Here is a 19,721-nt window from a genome sequence, read left to right on the forward strand (position 1 = left end):
CTATCATTTCCCATTTCTCCTTACAAACAACCTGAATGTTTACAATGCAATCTTTGATCCCAGGTGATTGATTAAAATAACCACATGGAACACAGGGATCCTTTCATCTACCTAGGAAGATTACTGCATGGTTGTTCAAGCTGTCTTCCCAACTCTACATTCAGTACTGGCTCTTGGAACAAAAACATCCAGGTGCTACTGAGCTCTGAACTCCTGGCCCTGGCTTGTGAGGAAGAAACTAGATGCTCAATGACCACCTACAGGAAGGGAGATAAATTATTGCATTATCTTATAATATGGAGGGAGTTAATACTCATTTATAGCTGCTAGTGCTACCTGGCATACATATATTCCTTTGCAAGGATGATTCACAAATGTAACTTGCCCTTGTATGCTGGCCAAGGAAGGCAGAGAAATGAGAGGATGATCATATAAAGAAAAATAGCTCAATACAGTACTTTCCAAAAAAAAAAAAAGGGTTGGGGAGGACACTCTCCCTTTCCTCCCCTCCTTCTTGTCCAGGGCCCAGGCAGTAGCTTCTAAATTTTAAATTTGCATTACTGCTAAGTTGGAACAGCATACTGCTCAAAGCTTTTCAATAATATATGCTCTGCATGCTCTGAAGACTGAAAGCATATTTTGGCAAGGGCCTAACTAGCTGAAACCGGTATTTACTTTCCGACATTACTGTTTTAATGGTCACACTGCCTGGGAGAAGATGCTGTCCATGGTGCTGGAAAGCTTTGTTGGCTTACAGATAGTTTTAACACGTGAACATAATGCTAGTAAAAGGATCCAGATTGACAGCCCTGCAAACTCAAGCCCTATATCCGAGTTTTCCCTGTACTGCATCACCAATAAGCCTCAATTCTTTTCTGGAGGGACCACCTCTAGGGGTTTGTGGGTTGTTCATATCCCCTGCCTATTTCAGTATTTAGCTTCTTTGCTGATTCTGGCAGAATGCCAATAAGGGTGGAGGTTTTGATGCAGATGCCTGTCCACTAGGAACTGAACTGAGATTAGCATTTCATTTCACATAAACTGTTGAACAGCCATCAGGTCCCTATTCACTTGTGTCAGATATGAAAATATAATGTGGGACAAAAGACTTCATATCCCACTGCCCTTTCTCTAGGACATCCAGTCCCTGTTCAATTGCAAGATGAATTTTTACAGTCCTCGTAAGTACTGAATGCTTTTAATTAGTCCTTTCTCCCTTTCTGCTTAGCATTAATATCTTATCAATATATATTCTGTTGCAATCAACTTGTTTTGCTTTAAAGCAACATCAGATTATCATGTTTACCAGTTCTGACTAGAATGGGCATGATATCTGTGTGGATCTCATCCATCCCTTGATGATTATTACATATGAAAAGTGCTCTAAGATATGTAATTGCCATATCACATGTGCTAATCAGATCACACTACTTCCTTTGTAATCCCACTATGTGATTTGTAATTTTAACCTTCTTTTCCTAGACATAGAACAATAAAACCTTAAACAGAGATGTATAAACAGATTTTAGAACAGTTGCTTTTGTCCCAAACAAAACATTATGTTCTCCAATATGTTGACATTTGGTCTTGTCTAATTCTGTGTATAACTTTTACAGATACCAGTATGACATACTGTTTGGTTTTTAACCAATCTGGTACCAAGAAGCAGGACAGCTAAAAAAATCAATTAAAGTGTAGTTACAGATGGTATTTAACTATGCTGTTTTCTTAGTTACCCATCGATGGAGTCACATAACCAAAATCTTAACTTGTAAGTAAACCATAGATCAAAGAGCCAGCAAGCTATTTATGATTCCACTTTGGGATGGAATGTATTTGGATGGAAAATCACATGGAAAACCCCAGATGGCTATGGGAAGTGATGTTTTGATCCATTACAAACAAGATTTTCAGTGTTCAACACAAAACTCTGTTTCATGAGGTTTGATGTTTATAAATTGACTACTAAATAGAAGAGGGCCAGTTTTTCAACTGTTGTAACTGGGTGTAACATCACCGAAGTAAATGGAGCGACTGTGGCTTACACTAGCTGACCCAACATCCCTGAACTCATTTCATGTGTGACCTCAGCAAAACGTAAATCAAGGCATTCAAAGGCAAGAGGCTAACACACCCACACCTCCATTTCCATTACAAACACAAGCCTTAGAAATCATGGCAACCAACTGTAAGAGCATCAGAGGAGTAGCCATGTTAGTCTGGATCTGTAAAAGCAGCAAAGAGTCCTGTGGCACCTTATAGACTAACAGACGTACTGGAGCATGAGCTTTCGTGGGTGAATACCCACTTCGTCGGATGCATATAGTGGAAATTTCCAGGGGCAGGTAAATATATGCAAGCAAGAAGCAGGCTAGAGATAACGAGGTTAGTTCAACACCTCAACTGCTAGAAGAGGGCCTCATCCTCCCTGATTGAACTAACCTCGTTATCTCTAGCCTGCCTCTTGCTTGCATATATATACCTGCCCCTGGAAATTTCCACTACGTGCATCCGACGAAGTGGGTATTCACCCACGAAAGCTCATGCTCCAATACGTCTGTTAGTCTATAAGGTGCCACAGGACTCTTTGCTGCTTTAACTGTAAGAACAGTTTCTTGATTGAACTCCATCAGTTATTCCCTATTTAAATATTTCGCTCTGCTCCTTTTACTTTATTTTGGTATTCAGTGCACATATCTGTCTGCCCTTTCCAAAGCTGACACAAAATAATGGATTCTCTATAGATAATAGGAACTTTTTCAATTTTGCTGCCAGTTGTAAGCCTGTTACACTGTATATCCTTCTGTTGATAAACTACAATAATATGATTTATCTCAATGCACCTAAAACATCTCCATAAATTGGATTTACTTTATCATAAACTGGTGTTTCTTTGACTTGCAGCACTGTCTCGTATGCACACCACTGTTCTCATTTTGATAAGCCGAGATGCCTTTTGAAGAACAAAGCCAAAACATAACAAAGAGTTAGATTCATTCAGATTTTCATGTGTGACTTTATCCTTAGAAAGTATAATGAGCTCTTGTTTCTCCCCAATATCTTCCTCTTCTGGTGAGGTTTCCCGCATCTGCAGATCCTGTCCCCTTGCCCCCATTCCTCCATTCCCTTTCATCAAGAATGTGGTTATTTACTTAATAGCATTCATGTTGTGCTAGGTGTATTCTGAATAAGAAGGGACAGCCCCTACAGGGAGCTCAGTGACTAAGGGCAGATGGAGGCTAGGGGAAGGGGAACAACAATAGATAATTTATATATACAAATCACTGGTGGCAGCACAGCAGAGGGACTTCAGTGGGGTCAGGATAGCTGTCTTGTGGATTCACTCAGGGAGGCCCTACTATGTATAAAGGGCCACGTGGAAGAAAACACATAGGTCTTTATGTGAGAAACTGACAAACATGCAGCAAAGGCTAATTTTGATCTGTTGGTCACATTCTTTACTATTATCTTTATGCACGTCAGCCTACTTCAAGGCATGTCACATGGTATCACGTGTCAAGATGGCTGTGACCTAGCACAACAAAATCATGCTTATATTTAGAAACATAAATAGCTATTGTCACACTGTCTGGAGTAGCTCACAACTGTGAGTGCCTACGTCAGGACAGACAGTCAGAAAACATGGTAGACATCCCTAAATGGTGGTGTGTTCTATAATTAGATTTCACCAAGCCAGTAACAAATGTGAACTCCTACCAGTCTTACCATGGAGTCACAGACAGTTCCCTTAGACCAGTGGTGGGCAACCTGCAGCCGCCACTGCCTTAGACTGTCTTGCCCACCACTGCCTTAGACTGTCTAGGGCTGCCCATCACTGTCTACTGTCTAGTGTTGCCCACCACTGCCTTAGACTGTCTAGCTTGCCAGACAAACTGGATTTTGTGATAAGAGGTCACGTACGCCAAAATTCACACCACATTCAGGTTGCTCCCAGCCCCAAGAGACCAGTCACTTACCCCAGATCAATTGGTATCCTGGATCTTACACCAAAGTAGCTAATTCTATTGTAAATTAACTAAAGGTTTATTAGCTATGAAAAGGAAATGAGAGTTATTGAGAGATTAAATAAGGTAAAATATATATACAGGTGAGTCACAGTTTGTAATTCCAACTGATGGCAGTGATGTAATAAATTGCCAGTTTCCCAAAAGTCTTTTCAGGGTACCTAGATTGTCTCTGAGGATCTCCACTTTGCATCTGGTACCCTTCCCTATAAGAGGTCAAACAGTTCAGAGATAAAGGACCTTTTCCTGAATCCACACATATAGCTTCTTCTCACAGAAAATAAACTGACAGGGTCATCTCCACTCGGGCTTTTCCTATGATGATGGAGAGGAAGGGATGCACTTAGAGGCTTTGACTTCCCATCATCACACACAATGATCACTTGCTTTGAAATTAGCACTTTTCTGTTCAAGTTCTTCATGTGCATTCCACAAGGCTTCTTTCCCATTTGATGTAAATGTTTGCCAATGCATTTTACTGGGATACAGATAAGTGAAAACAATGCATATAACATCCCATTCATTTTCATTAAGTTTACACACCAAATACACGCATACATTTAACAATCACTTTGCTACATACTGCTACAGAAGTGAATTGGCCTAGTTTCCAGCTATGCATTTGTAAGCATTCAGTGAGGCCTGGGGCTTTGGCATGAGCTGGCACCTGGTCTGCCAGTGTCACACCTACGTATTTACATGGACTTAAAAAGAACACCTTCTTGTTAAAGACTAACCCATTTGAAGATTGTTTGTCTAAATAGAAATTTTAGAAAGTCTTTGAGTACCTGACCCTTCCTAGCTAGTAAGCAAGTGTGACATAGACAGCACATCATATTGACTAAGCTGTGGGTTTTCTTATCATCGACAGAGATCTCCCCTTCTCATGACAATAGCACATCTAAATTATTGCAGCAGAATCCGCATTTCACAAGACATGCACACAATGCACCTCCCAGCCCTACCAGTTTCTGCAGATACTGTTTACATTATACATCACTGGAAGTGGGCTGGAAGCAAGGATATAAAGTCAGTATTTTATGAGCACTCTCAGCTCTATATTCAGTGGGTTACTTACATCTGGCATTTGCTGGGAGATATGTGTCATCATTAAGTGGCATAGGCTGTTCATTTGTACATCCCTATGACTTTGGTTTCCCTTCTGTGTCAATTGATACCGGCTTGCTACACAGCATCGTACTCATCTGAAGGAGACTGCATTAGCTTCTGCATAATACCCTGCTCTCAACTGAATCAGGACATAATACTTGCAAATGCAAATATATTTTATGTAGTATTTTATGTTCTTGCAGTAGGGGAAGGTGTTTGGAGGAATCGTATGTGCTATAGCAATGTGTCTGTGCAGGGAGCAACAATGCAGTAAGTAACTGTATGTGTGTGAGGAACTGACTTGATATTGCATGCCTCCAGAGGGCATTGCTAGTATATTAGGGGGAACTGTACCTATTGAGTCCATGAGACAACTCAGTGTGTGCATCCTCCCTAATCAGGGTTTCCTCAGGCTTACTCATCACAAATACACTTTCATTTAACTATAAAAACCACCATTTGCAAATGACTCAGTGTCTTTGCCACACACAGAGGCTACCCTCCTATCTTGCTCTCCCTTCTGAGCACAACCTTTCTCCCACTTGTGCCCCAACCCAATTCCAGTCCCAAGGAAGCCTACACTCCTCCTTCCTCTTAAAGGAATGTTATCCAAAAATATCAAAAAAGACATAATGGTATAACCAGCACTACAGCTGTGTTCCAGTCACTGGCTGGGGATGTTTCCAGTAGCATTTCTGGGATATGTTTAAAAAAGAGATTAGTGTTTGTAATGGGTGCCAGGGTGGCAGCTTTGAACACAGTGTGCAACAGGTACAGGAATGGTAGTTATGCTTCAATGTAACTTAACTGTGATCCAGAGAGCCCTTTGCGGGTGCAAATGCAGTTAATCTCTATGCCCATTTAGTTCTTGGCTTTTCTGAGGCTGCCAACGAAGGGGCCAAATAAAGCCAGTTAAGAGAGTGATTTTGTGATATGGACACTGAAAAGAGGACCTAGACTACTGACCCATTTCACATACAGTTCTGGAGCTTTCACATTTCACCTGCCCTTCAGGAAAAGTGTCTTTTTATGGGAATTCAGCTCTATTCAGTAGAAATCACTTTGCAAGGCAGGAAACTGTGGGGATCAGGTTGTATTTTAAGCCCTGACTGTATGCTAGATGTACTAATTCAGTCATTAAAAGAAAGGGTGATAAAATCTGCATGTCATATTACAGCTGAGATAATTATGTTCTGTCTACCTACATTCCCCCCTGACGTTTCAGCTGGAAAACATATACTTCAATTCCTTTCCTAAACATTTATGTAGGGTTGCAGGGCACTATTAAATAGTATTTATAGTCCACCACAGAGATGGCTGCAGTTTAGCAGTGAATGAAGTGAGCCATGTATATCACTTCATTAAAATGGTAAAGTACTTTGAGATCTTGTGGGATGAAAGGCATTATATTGAGTGAGGTTATTATATTACAGTTTCTCAAACTTCTACTGAATAAGATTAGTTGTTAATCTCAATGGAAGAAATCTGTTATTTTCAGTGTTTTTCATAGGTTTTCATCAGGCTCTGAATCGATGGAAGACTCCTGTAATAAGAGGTGAGCCTGAGCCACTAAGTTCAGACCAAGATCCAAGCCCCCTCAAAGTTTGCAACTGTTCAGATTAATGATTTTTGTTCTGGTCCATCTCTAATTCTAATGGAGATTTCTACAGATTTCTATCAAATTATTAACCTTTTTAAAGCAGTTATGCACATGTCCATGAATCTCCATAAATAGAATTTTATATTAAATTGGGGCCACCGGTATAATGCCCAGGAGTTTATCCAGACATTAAATCAAGCTGAAGGGAAAGTTTCAGTTGTATTATAAAATGTAAAGAACATAGCATCTCCAGCCTTCTTCAGCTGGCGTCACAAGAAGTCAAGCAGACTGTAAGGACTCTGTCTGTTTGGGGTGAAAAGAGTTTAGTTTTATGGTTGTTGGGGTTTTTATAGTGGTTCTGTCTCTTTGTACCTCAGAGTTTCCCTTCCATGCTGATGCCCAAAGATGAACAGCCTGTGTTGGGCGACCTTCTGAAAGGAGCATTCTCAGCACTCCACCATTTCACCAGGAGGGGGCTTTTTATTTCAGGGGACAATGTACTAAATCAATATGTAAATTCACTACAAGGTGAACAATATATACCTGTATGTATTAAAATGTCTCATGTGCAGCATTCTTCCCTTTTCCATCATGTGAGAATAAGTATGAATTATCAAGCAAGTTGCTTACTTTGATGTTTTCCTTTGAGCCATCCTTTGTGGGAGGGATTTGTTATTTTATAAACACTTAAAATCTTAAACCTTACATGTGAATTCAAGCCTTTCTTGCCATGTCATGTGATTATAGCTCCATTTACTTCCTAGACAGAATATGCAAATACCCATGTCATGTCTTTACAATGAGATGAAAAATTACCATAATTTTCTCCTGTTCTCTCCCATGCTCCTTGCTAGGTGTCATCCACTCCAAGTCCACTTCTCTCATCCAGGTGACATCATCCAGGCTGACAAAGTAAAACCATCAAGACTAGAAGACAAGAAATAATTTTGAAAGCTAAAAGGAAAATCAAAATGTACATGTTCTCCAGGAGGAAGACAAAGCAGGTTTTCCAGCTCACTGATAATGCTGAGCATATTTCATATCAAATTTTGTTAAAAGTTCTCAAGGCTCATCTTGCGCTCTGACAGACATTTATCTACCAAAGGAATTAAGTCACAAAAAGGAACACAAGACGGGGATTTAGATTATTAAAAGCCATGCAATTTTAAAGATTTTGTGGTGAGTGAAAATAAAATACAAATGACTTGATTTTCCAGGGCCGTGCATCTTGTGAGGTTATTTACACCTGTGCAAAGTGGGTGGAAAATTCTGCCAGATCAGAATGGTAATATTTTATACTGACTCTGCAAACTTGTAAAGGACCACAAAAGGTACACACAAGTGCACAGAGCGTCATCTCCAAACTTCTAGGCTGGCATCTTCAAATGGGCCTAATGGAGCTAAGCATTAGAGCTGGTTAGACAACGTGTTTTTTCCCATTGAAAACTTTGACTCTTCATCAAAAACCTGAAAACTTCTTGGTTTTCAGGCAAAAACATTGCTGACAATGCTTCCATTTCGGGGTGTTAAAGGAATGTTTAATTTTCCACCTAAATTTAGACAGAAAACATTTGAACAGCACTATTAGGCGTCCACTTCCCATTGCATTTCAATAGAAGCTGTGTGCCTAATTCCCTTAGATGCCTTCGAAAATCCAAGCCCAAGAGCTTACAAAAAAGCATTCTGTTTTGATGTGCTTGTGTCATTACTTGCCTTATTGCTGTTCGCAAGCAGAGACAGGAGTGTACAAGTCTCCCTAGGGCAGAACCACAATAGAGATAGCTCTTGGGCAAGCATCCTTTGGAAGAGTCCATGGTAAAAAAGCTTGTTTCTCCTTTACTCACTGCTCTACAGCTGCTTTGGGCACTAGCCTGCTGTACTCCAGGAGCTGAACTGCCAGCTCTGAGGTATACGCAAGTATGAAAAAGTCAGCTAAATAAAGCAATGCCATTTAATTGACTGAAAAGCAGTTAGATACATGGGAATAAGATCAAATAATGACCCACTCATTTCACCCGCCCCAGCTTTTAAAATCAAAGTAAACTGTGTCATTAAGTAATTCATAAAATGGGTACATACTTCCAGACTTAGGTTTTAAGGATACTAGTTTTGCAGTTCAAGCATTATCTTGAGCTTTATTTAAACACCCCCCTTTTTGTACATATACTATACATATGAGCTAAAGCAGAGTTTGGGTTTGTTACATAGCTCTACTTCTCTTTTTTGTTACTTTTAAAGATTGAATTTTTGCCTTCCATTCCTCATAAACTGGAGTGCCAAATGGCATAATCTAAAGTCTTCTTTGGGCATGTGAAAGTGCCACAGGCTGGGCCTCTCCCACCAGACTTTGATTATCTGCATTCCACTCCCCTGGAAATCGGGAGCTATAACCCACTCCACAGACAGCAATATTTCCACTAAGTGCTAAAAATAAGCAGTTACCAGATAACATTGATAAATGGCTCCCTTTAGGGAAGGGATGTGCATCATTTAACAGGCGATGCTTATGCAGGTTAAATGAGGTCTTACCAAGCACTCCTCCTCGTGTATGGACAGAGCATAAAGAACAAGTTTTATATACCTGAATGTCCTTTGGATTTATATTGAAAAGAATGTAACACACCAATCTGAGTGTGAAATCATGCTGGCACTCTGCAAGTTTCTTGTGCTTCTGGCAAGCAAGGTTGTAGGTTGCAAGCATGGAAGGAGAAAGAGGTTGTGCATTGCCAGCCTTATTTTTATAAGGTATTTTTTATTATTTGCATGCAGATATATGGTGTTTAATGCATAGATCAATAAAACAAGGTCCCTAAGTTACAATCAGAGGAGGGCCCAAATTGCAGAGTTCAGAACTACATTTGGGTCCAGATTTCCCCAAAGCTCCAGTATATGAACATGTTAGGGGTCACCACTAAGTTCAAACAAAGATGTGGAACTGAACTTCCCCAAAGTCCTGAGGTGTTTGGAACTGGGATTTGTTTTTTCATCTATCTCGACTTACAATCTAAATTAGAGAACAAAACCCAACAAATATGACAACAGATCATGGTGGGGTAGAGAAGCAGGTTAGAGGGAGACTACAGTAAACGGTGGGATGAGACACTGCTCTTGGGATATCTGCCCCAAACTGCACTACAGGTCCTAATTCCAGAGCACTGCAAATCTCCTCAGGCAGTCACTTCCTTTACTAAAAAGACTGGGATACAAAAGAGACCAGTTCCTTTTTCCCTCCCTTATTTTAATGTATCATCTCTTCTCTGGGTACCCCAGAGCCAATGGGATTTCACAATATCACATTCAATGTAAAACAGTCACTTCTGCAAAGCATCCACAACTTTGCCATACATAGAGGAAATGAGGGCATGCTCTTTGCGTATGTGGGAGGAGTTTACATAAGTAGCACTTACCAGCAGCTGAAATGAATGGCTGGCCCTTCTCCATTTAAAAGAAGAGATGGGCCCAATCTGAAACTCTGGATCAAATCACCCCTGTGAATTCTGATGAAATTCAGATCCAGATCTAAATCCTCTCTGTAATGGGACAAGTAATGCAGTCAAGAAACTTATGTATTTTGGAAGCTTAGGTATGGATTTGGAGAGAATTAAAACTTTATGATCCAGTCCATCTCCAGTGAAACGATGACAACCTATATGAGAATGTGATTCAAAACACTTTCATTGTTAATTTGTCTACAACATAATTTACCTTTTTTCTTTTCTAATAAAACCACAAATGGTTTGTTGTGCTTTCATCTTTATTAGCACATATATTGAGACCCAGCATGTTGATTAAATGGGTTGTTTTGACATAATTTCATGTGTAATTCAATAAATAGTTTTCTGCCTACAGGATGGTGGAGATTCTAAGGCTCAATGGGTCATGGATCCACCAAAAGGTTGGGTGTCCCTGATTATCTCTTCCTCCCAGTCTAGATTATCTCTTCCTCCCAGCCTCACCCATAACACTCCTCTTTTCAGATTTCCTGAATGAATTGTTGTCTTTCTCCCACTCCTGCTTCCTTTGAAGTTTCTCTCAAGTGAAGTAGCCCATTATAAACCCAGTTTACCCTAGCATATAATGCACCACCATCAGCTGTTCTGCCTTTTGCTCACTGATGAGGTCTGGCACAAGGCCAATGTCCTGTTTATTCATTGTTATTAAAAATCCCATGACATTTTTGGCCAGAAGAGGGATGATAGTCTTAGTGTTGTGGGCAAATTCCAACATAGACAATTTTGCGCATCTTACCTAATTCCTCCAGCAATTTCAATTCCCCCCACCCCTTTTATTTTTCATTTTGACCTAAGTGGCTGTGTAATATTGCTATAAATAAAGATCTGTTGTATTTCAGTAGTGAGTGGAGTGATCCCTGTACACTGACCTATATAGGCCCTGACCCTGCAAAGATTACATATGCTTAACTTTATGCCTGTGAGTAGTCCCTTGGCTTCAGCGGAACTGCTTGCATGCAGTATGCTAATCAGGTAAGTCTTCGGGGCAGGGGGATCAGTTTGTAAGATTTGTAGAATACTTTTCATTCCTTTGGATGAAAGGCATTGTTATCAATGTCTGTCATATCATATGTATTGTTAGGAGCTGAACATTGTTCCAATCAATTAACTTTCTAATAGATGACCTGAAAAAAATAATAACAGCCCTGCTTGCCCTGAAAAGAGGATTAAAGTACAATTGGCCCCTGATACAGATTCCTCTTTAGCTCAAGTGGTTGAAGAGTGTTTCATGGAGCTGAAGGTCCATCAGGGGCCTAGCCTGCAGCAGAGCCAGACTTCTGGCAAACTAGTGAGCACAGCTGGCTCTGATCAAAGCTGATTGACTGCACCACCTGATTAGCTAAAGGAGTCAGCAGGCTGATACTTAAGGTTAGTAGCAGCAGCAGCACAGTGGCTGCTCAATGCATTCCTAGCCTGTAGCCATACTTGGCCCAGTCCCTGCCTCCACTGTCTCTAGACTTGCCCGAGCTTGCTCCTAACCTCGGACTCCTGGCTCAGACCTTTGGCTCTATTTTCTTACTGTGACTCTGGTTAAGTTTTGGTTTCTGACTCCCGGTGCTGGCCCTTGGCTTTACTTCTAGACCCACCCTGTCTGGATTCATCTCTAACTGGGAGGTCAGACTCTTGCTCCATCCACTAGGCCTGAGCACTCACAGCTCAGTTGCTAACAGGCTATAAGTTCTATTGTGCAAGAGTGAAGCTCCAAACCAGCATGGGAATTGAGTCTCTTTGATGCTTGTATCCATTCCCCAGGTAAGGTACAGGTTGTGCAGAGAGCAAGCTTTTTTTTTTTTTAATGTCTAGTTTTCATGGGTTCCTAGAAAAAATCTTCTGCTTGTGAATTGATGTAGCACAATCTTAGACTGAAACAACAATTTTGAAAGATGTAAACTGCCCCATTAGTTGTGAATGGTATTAACTCTGAACCTAAGTGTGATGCCATAAGGGCAAGATTTCCAAATAAATGTAGGTGTGCAACTGCCACACATAGTTATTGCAACTGGTCATATAAACAAAAGTAAAAATAGGAATTGTCCTAAAAGTGCCGTGAATCATTTTTCCCACTCAGTGTTGCTGAATCCAATATGAACTTTGCTAGCAAAAAGTGTATGGCCTGATCTTCTTTCAAAAGTGTTGAGCACCTCCCTCACCTGCCTACTATTGACTTCAGGCTGTATCAACCAGTCATTGTTTGTTGGCCAGTCATTGACGTGTGGCAGAATCAGGAGGGGCAACATAAGTGGACAGGTTGGAAAACAGTGGTGGGGAAGGATCTGCTGTTTCCTTTGAAGGAAAGGGCAACAAAGAAGGATTTGGTTTCATACTCCATCAGCTATGACTAGGGAGCATTGATTGCTGTATTATCTGATCTGCCTGTGTCCAGAATGGATGCTGCGATCATCCTCTAAGACACTGTCATGGAAGAGAGATCATGGCACACCTTTCAAAGTAAGGATCACACTAGCCCCATTCTGCTCAGTTAACCAAGCGTAAGTAATTGTCACACTGGTCCAGGAGATTTGTCTGTTTTCCTGAATCCAGTCTGAGTGACCTCGCAGGCTTGCAAGAGTTAGCCTACTATCCCTGTAGAAGCCTGAGATGTTACCACTCATTAGCTCACTATGATGGGACTCAGGCGTCCTGCAATTCCCTAGGAAGAATCACTGAGTCCAGAATGGGGGACACAATTCCATAAACCTCTGTGTTGTCCAACCTCAGCTTTGAACATTCACTTGAATTCCTGCTCACTTTCATTCAGGCTCATGTGTTCTGGAGTACTATGATTTCTGTACTGGATTATAGTAGTGAATAGAATAGACAATAAAAAAGGTAACATCCTAAATCATAACCATATAATCTAGAACAATTTGCCAGAAAAAAAACTATTTACTTTTATCATAAATAGCTTGCATTATGATCTGTTAGAATCCTGTGCTTTTTTTTTTAATTTAATCCAACATGATACAAGTACACTTGAAACTGGAGCAGTAATTGTCTTGAGTCGCATATATGTTGTATTTTACCTTTTGGTATCAGAGTTTAGAGATGATGGGCTTGGACACCCCTGCTATATATCTGTAGTGGGTTGGGTACCCGCTCCTGCCCTGAGGGGTTTAAAAGCGGCCTGGCAGGGCTTGAGAGCTGCTGCTCAAAGCTGGGCTGATTGGAGAAGTGGCCGCAGCTGGGCCACACCCCAATCAGGCCACAGCTGGTCCCTATAAAAGGCTGTGAGCCAGGAGCCCAAAGAGTCTCTCTCTCTGCATTCAGAGGGAGATGGGCCTGGCTGCAGGGAGCTAGACCGGGTACCTGAGTGGAGCAGGGCTGGGGAAAGGCAGAGGAGCTGGGGAACTCCAGCCTGGAAAGCCCCAGGCTGTGGCCTAGCAGAGGGCTAACAGGTACTGGGGGTTGCAGAGGGCAGCCCAGGGGTAGGCCAAAGCAGCAGGTCCAAACCCTCCTTGCCAGTGATGAGTAGGCTGATACTGCAGTCTGCCCCAGGATGTGGGGCTAGACAATGACTGGCAGTGGCCATACACCGGGGGGCAGCACCCCATGAAAAAGGGCACCAGGGTCCAGGGAGGGATTCGGGGCCAGAGAAAAGGTGGATCACTGGCCTGCAGAGGGCGCTCCGGGCTGGAAACGGAGCTAATTCCCCAGAGTCACCAGCAGGAGGCGCCACAGGGGTGAGCCGACCCATTTACACGTGGTGGAGAATGCGGGTATAGCGGTCCGCCCCTGACACAAGGTGCCAGGGCAAGGACTGTGGACTATTGTCTGGACTGGAGTGACCCAGGGGATGATGGATCCTGGGTACACGGGGGTCTTCTATGCAGAGGCCCCAGATGCAGTCCCTGGTTGGGTCCCGGTGTCAGTGCCCCAGAGAAAGGGGGCTGACCACCTGCAGGGGATCTGGGAGGTCCAACAGGACATGTGGGAGGTGCAGGAGGCCCTCCGGGAACAGTTGGGCCAGCTGGTACAGGAACAGCGGGCCCTGGTAAACAGCATCAGGACGGAGTTCCGGAGGCGTGGTGGAAACGGAAGGGAGAGGCAGAGAGCCGGGACCAGGAGGCCTGTGGCTGAGCGCCGGACATGTTATGCCTGTTTAAGGCAAGGACGTATAAAGAGGGACTGTCCCTACTGGGTTGGGAGCAAGATGCCTCACCCAGAGAAGGGGCAGCGGCAGGTCCCTCAGGCAGTCCGCCGGGTGAGGGAACCCAGGCAGCTGCCGGCGTGTTGGACCTGTGGGCAGACGGGCCACTTCTGGAGGGACTGTCCAGGCCCAGGGAGCATGATGGAGGGCAGCCCAGAGAAGGCTAGGCCCGTGAAGGGACGGAGAAGGCCCGAGGCAGTGAGGAGGCAAGGAGCCTGCTGGGGCTGCCAGAAGCCAGGCCACATTAGGAGGCACTGCCCCCTCAAGAGAGTTGAGGGTTGGCCGATGGAGGTGCCTGGAGGTCCGGAAGGGGCCACGCTGGATCTGGAGAACGTGACGCTGGCGGAGGTGGCAATCGTGCGGACCCCGCAGGAGACTGGGACCCAGACCATCACCCCGCCAGTCACGGAGAGAGAGGTCCAAACGGAGAGGGCCCAGCAAGAGGCTGGGGCCCTGGGAGGACGTGTCCAAGAAACAGAATGGACACAGGTGGTTGTGGGACAGACCACCAAGGGGACCCAGACCCTCAGGGAAGAGGGCCTAGGGGAGTCTGGCCGGCATGCACGGCTGGAAGCTGCGGAGCGGGCCCTCCGCGAGTCCAAAGCGAGTGCGATGGACCTCGCTAAGGAATATGCGGCCATCGTAGAGGAGGAGGTCCGCTTGAGGAAGCGGTTGAAGGAATCAGAAAAGAAGCGAGTGGCACTGGAGGCACATGGGCGGCTGGTCCAGGACAAGAAGCCCCCCTATCCCCAGGGGTGGGGGCTTTAAGGGGGGAGGTGTGTAGTGGGTTGGGTACCCGCTCCTGCCCTGAGGGGTTTTAAAGCAGCCTGGCAGGGCTTGAGAGCTGCTGCTCTCAAAGCAGTGCTGATTGGGGAAGTGGCTGCAGCTGGGCCACACCCCAATCAGGCCACAGCTGGTCCCTATAAAAGGCTGTGAGCCAGGAGCCCAAAGAGTCTCTCTCTCTGCATTCAGAGGGAGATGGGCCTGGCTGCAGGGAGCTAGACCGGGTACCTGAGTGGAGCAGGGCTGGGGAAAGGCAGAGGAGCTGGGGAACTCCAGCCTGGAAAGCCCCAGGCTGTGGCCTAGCAGAGGGCTAACAGGTACTGGGGGTTGCAGAGGCAGCCCAGGGGTAGGCCAAAGCAGCAGGTCCAAACCCTCCTTGCCAGTGATGAATAGGCTGATACTGCAATCTGCCCCAGGGCATGGGGGCTAGAAAATGACTGGCAGTGGCCATACACTGAGGCAAGGTGGGGATAGAGGGTGGGGGTTCCCTGAGAGGGGAGACTCTGAGAGAAAGGGGTTACTGCCGGGGGGTAGCACTCCATGAAAAAGGGCACCAGGGACCAGGGAGGGACTCGGGGCCAGAGAACAGGCGGATCACTGGCCTGCAGAGGGCGCGCCAGGCTGGAAACGGAGCTAATTCCCCAGAGTCACCAGCAGGAGGCGCCGCAGGGGTGAGCCGACCTGTTTACAATATCTCAGTGTAAACCATCAAAATATTTTTAGGATGTGAGGCTAAAACCAGAAATGCCTGTTACAATACACGGGGATGCCTTTCATTGTTGCAGTGAGATTATAAAAATGGTTCGAAGTAAAAAAAACAAACAAAAATCTAAGGTGAACTCTTGGAGTTGAGATATTCTGCCTTTGTGCTACGTTGTGAAAGGAAAATAGATCTGCCATGTCCTCATTAGAGGGAAAAGTGACCCATCCTGGGTGGATGTCACCTTCGCAATTTTTCTCTTTCACACTTACCATTCCTTGAATGGAGATTTTCTTCGATCAATGTCCCTCAGGCCATCAGTTTATGAGCAACTTCATGCAAGTTTAAAACCCATTTGAGTCTTTTTTTTGCAACTAATACTACCCAAGACAGGTTTCTTCAATTATTTACTCTCCACTTTCTGCCAATCGTGTTTTATTTGGGTTTTCTGTTAAACTGTCGGATTCTTTTTGTTTCCCAACTCAAAACCTAGTACCGCAGGGATTTTTGATGAGGGTTATACTAAGGATAGCTCTGTAACAGCAATGTACTTGGCAGCTCAAAACCCCCACAGATACTTGACAAATAAGACTTCAGTCGCAATTTGATCCAAATCCAGAAGCATGCCAAGAAAGAACACACATAGTCTAGTATGTACCAGGTAAACAATAACAGTGATATAGTAAAAAGGAATGGTCCACAAGATGGAGAGTCTGACAATACTTGATTTGACACTATTGGGAAACATTAACTGTGAGGGATAAAGGAATTATCCAATGTTTAATAGAAAGATGAGAGCAGAGTTCATGGCATGTCCTCAGAACTGAAGGTATGATTCAGCTCCCACTGATTGTTTAAGAAAGGCTCCCATTGTTAATGGGAGCTGGATGTATCCGTTAAAGAGCAAATAGTGGCAGTTCAGGATACAAACTGCTTGTTATTTTCCCAGGCAAAATATTTCCATGAAGGCGGAGTTAAGGTTGAGCAGATGTAAAATTAGAAAATGCCTTAAAAAAACAAAAGCAACAGCAGCAACCAAACAGAAATTTTGGAAATCCTTAAAGCGCTCATATCAGTGACATGATAAAAGACGACACAAAACATTGGAAACAGCTTATTAACTGTTAAGATCAGTTGGACAAATGTAACTGAAGTCAACGGAGTTATGCTAAATTACACCAGCTGAGGATTTGGCCTCATGATCGTTTCTTTAGATTAAAATTCAGGACTTTGCTTGAATGAGAGTATCTTCACTGTGCTACAGATTTGAAGAACTTCAAAGCCATAGACTATAAGCATCATAGCCTGCTTCTCTTCTGCCTCGGCTTCTTGTACACATGGAGTGGGTCTCAGATTTTTGGTTTCAAATATGGGCCAGATACCCAATTAGTGTACCCCAATTTACACTAGTTCAGGCGTATGGCCCATGACGTGTCTCCAGTAGTAAGTGCTATGAGAAGTGCTCCATGTTAAGGAGAGTCTCCTGTATCTAAATATTTTCCAGAATGAAGAGAATATTCCAGGGAAGAGTGGCCTATGGAAAAGTTTAACCTCCGTTTGGGAGCTCTATCATTCACTAACCAGCAGTTGCCACTATTGGTGAACCAGCAAGGCATTCCAGTGTATATTTTTCGTTTCTTACAGCCTTTGCTATGAATCTCTGACAGTGTTTTAAGGAGAGATTATAGTTCCATCTCTGTTTATATGCCTAAACCAAACTAGCTCTCCTTGGTGCCAAAAAACTTCTATATAAACCCTTTTAAAGGGCAACTCACCAAACTTCCTCTCAAATTCTTATTACTCAGCAGAATTGTCATAAATACCCTGGGGTTCTGTTGCCATGGGCAGATTGGTGCCCCTCACAGCACCACAGTCACTCACATAATTCACAGTCACTAACATCTTGCTGCTATAGGCAGCAGCTCCTGAGCTGTGTCTGCAGGAGATGGAGATTGGGCTACCATGGTGGTTCTTTCATGGCAGTGGCCACATTAGGTGACAATCTCCCCGGTTGCTCTCTGAGCTCTTCTTCAGTCATTAAGTTGTGAATCTTGCAACTCCATGGTACATGAATTCTGGCTACTTTTCCCAGGATCCCCAGCAAAACCAACAACTTTCAGTGCTGCTGCTCTCTGGCTTCTCCCAGAACTTCTAGCACTCCTAGCATACCAGGAGTTCTCACGTTGTATTGTTGCTTTTCCTTCTTCAATGTTAGCTAATATCGCTGCTGCTTCTCAGCAGCTCAGATGGGCATGGTTCCAAAGCTCCTGCCTTCTGCATCAATTGCCCTTTTTATCAGAGCCCCCAAGGAAACAGCTGTTTCAAGTCACACTCAGCACATATGACCACTTCCAATCCCACCTCAACCATATCTCCAGTGCTGAGGATGAGACTCAAGCTCTCATCAGTGATGGGACCCCAGGGGTACAGGAGGCTGCACAATGTTAGTCCCACTGCCCCTAAACAAGGAGTGAACAATAGCCAGCACAGACAGATGTTTACAGAAATACTGGCATCTCTGCCGATATGGTTAAACCTTCTGCAATGCCTTGCTGGGAATATACAGAACCAGGATAAACTTAAACAAACCAGAAGCTTACCAGTTATTTAATAACCCAACCTACTCCAGCAGCCAACTAACATTAACCTCCTTTCTAGCTCACGATGAGCCAGGTTGATCATGGTCAGTGCATGGGTGTCAGGGAAGTAGTACACAAGAACTACCTCCCCCTCCCTCCCCCAATAGTACAGACTGGACATGGTGCAGAGACAATCGGTCTCTACACTCAGGGAGCCAAGAGCCTGCTCCCTCTGCTTGCCCTGGGAGTGCAAATTGACCCAAAACGGGTGCAAAGGTAGCATAACACAATCTGTCTGAGCTCCTGCTGGGATAGAGCAGCTCTGCCTTTCATCTATTCAAGTCTATGGCTAAATGCTACAGTTGAGCCCAGTAGTAACAAGGGAACAGGATGTTGAAGACTTACAGGAACTCATGTACTCATGGGCTGAAGATGAAGGCAGTGCCTTTCATTCTGCCTGACCAGGCTTTCCAACCTTCAGACCCAAAGTCTATGACCTTGTGGAAGAGGAGGTGGTGTGCCCATGAACTGGACTTTTTCTTTTGATAATTAAACACAAGGTCTAATGAGAGTATCATACTAGAGGGGAGCCAAAAAAGTGGCGTCTCTCCAGATAAATATTGGCATGTAATAATCATACTAATCCTATCTTCCATTTTGTAACAACCTTCATCTAAAAGCATTCCACATAGAGGGCTCGTTTCACCCACTGATGAAATGAGGCCATGTTGGGTGGCAGCTGTTACCCAATGCACAGAAATGATCCAAAATAATATAGGACTGGAAGAGAAAAAGAACATTGTATCAAATTAAAATTGCAGAGGTAAATTTAGGGGGACAGAATGTAGTGACCACCCTGGAATTTGGCCAACACACTAATGTGCGCTTTTTTTTTAAAGCATCATGGGATTGTTAAAGATCACAAGAGGGCAGGACCTTGGTCTTATGTCTCATCTGAAAGATGGCATCTCCAGCAGCTCCTGGGCCTGTTATGCTGGGGTCTTGATTACCGTGAGGGACGAGTGCCACATACTGAAGTATATATGTAATTAGAGCAAAAGGATACTGTCTCTGTTGTGAAATGTGGCATACTCTTAAGCAATTTTCCCTCCAAGGAATTTACTATAACATACTAATAGTTTGCATGTAGATATCCCTTGCCATTGGAGAATCTCAGAGCACTGTAAAAACATTAATCAGTAGTGCAGTCTAAATACATTTAGTGAATTTCACCATTTTAATTGAATACTTTATTGGATTTGTTT

This window comes from Mauremys mutica, chromosome 7, assembly GCF_020497125.1.
Source record: "Mauremys mutica isolate MM-2020 ecotype Southern chromosome 7, ASM2049712v1, whole genome shotgun sequence".
NCBI lineage: Eukaryota > Metazoa > Chordata > Testudines > Geoemydidae > Mauremys > Mauremys mutica.